The sequence below is a fragment of the Arachis ipaensis genome, chromosome B7, assembly GCF_059453495.1.
Source record: "Arachis ipaensis isolate K30076 ecotype BB chromosome B7, ASM5945349v1, whole genome shotgun sequence".
Lineage (NCBI taxonomy): Eukaryota > Viridiplantae > Streptophyta > Magnoliopsida > Fabales > Fabaceae > Arachis > Arachis ipaensis.
Genome location: NC_142442.1, coordinates 93,573,581 through 93,574,930, shown reverse-complemented (window position 1 = coordinate 93,574,930; position 1,350 = coordinate 93,573,581). Strand labels below are relative to the sequence as shown.

The window sequence follows — 1,350 nt, the reverse complement described above, 5'->3', positions numbered from 1 at the left end:
CATTCTTTGTTACATTCCTTTTATGTGTGTGATCTATTTCTCTATGTTTGTCTGCTTGTATGCTATGTTTGTGTTTTATTTTCTTGTATTCTTTTGTTCGTGTTTTGCTTTCTGTTTTCTCTAGTTTCGCTATTTATCTATTTTTTCTATTTACTGCTTTGCTGTATTCTGTTATCTATCCGCTAAATAACACCGAATTAATAAACGTAACTAATAACCCCGGCCCTACTATGAACTCCCCAGTTCTTACCTCATTCTCTCCCTTCATCCTCTCTAGATGGAGACGGGTGTGATATTCTATGTGTTTGAGGACCTTTACATCTACGAGGATCCGGTACACCATAGTTACATTATTATGGGATTGGAGCCTCGTATCAGACGGTATGCGTTGTACGGTCGAGCTTTTCAACATCCTCTGTCTAGCCTACTTTTTGACCCCGACTCTCCTTACGACTTTCCCTTATCCTGGTTACACGCTGACGCACTTGGGCATCCTTTTCCCGACGGTCCCGAACACCCTATACCAGTTCAACCCTTGAATAAGGCGGCACCTGAGCTTATCATTCCTGACGAGCCCGAGATAGCTGGAGGGAATGTACCTGCAATTCCACCAGGGTGGGATTTTCCCCCTGAGCCGATCCCTGACTTTCCACAGCCTGATGAGCCGGCACTATCGGATGATGGGGTAGCTCCTATATACGCGAACGAACCTGTGCTTGCGAATGGTTTTGTACATAGTGACAGTAGTGCTTCTGGTTATTCTAAGGGTATAGCTGTAGCTGCTGATGACGAGGAGGAGGAGAACCTGGAGATAGAGATAGAGCAGGATGAGGAGATGGACGAGCCTCATGATGATCTACCGAACGGCCATACGTAAATATAGAATAAGAGTGGTAGGGGCATTCTTTTGATGACACTCTAGTCTGACATTGACTTTTGGTCAATCTCTCACTTGTGTTAGTACACCCGAGAGCTAGGAGCTGTAGAATGGTTAGGCTAGCCTGGGAGCCAGCTTAGCAGCTTTTTGTATCGGCCAGGCCTTGGGAGTGTCGTGTATATATTAGTTACGTAGGTTAACTATGATGTAAACTGAATTGATCTTTTGTAAACGCTACATGTTTTATTATAGTGTACATGATGTATATTATCAGCTGTGTTATATATTTCTTTATGCTTCCTTATTATTTCTATCAATGTGTGCATATTTATTTTACTCCATCGCTCGTAACGATATAAGTTAAATAGAAAAAAAATTACTCATAAAATTGGCAACGTTCTAACAAGGAACATACTTCTTGTATGACCATGGCATATTGGGAGTTGGGTCGTTACAGATGGTGTAGCCAACTC

At 42.3% G+C, this 1,350-nt stretch overlaps 1 pseudogene; it reads left to right on the top strand.

Annotated features, from left to right (window-relative positions):
- The first annotated feature begins 299 nt into the window (after positions 1-299).
- Positions 300-877, top strand: LOC148553394 (uncharacterized; annotated as a pseudogene).
- The last annotated feature ends 473 nt before the right edge of the window (positions 878-1,350 follow it).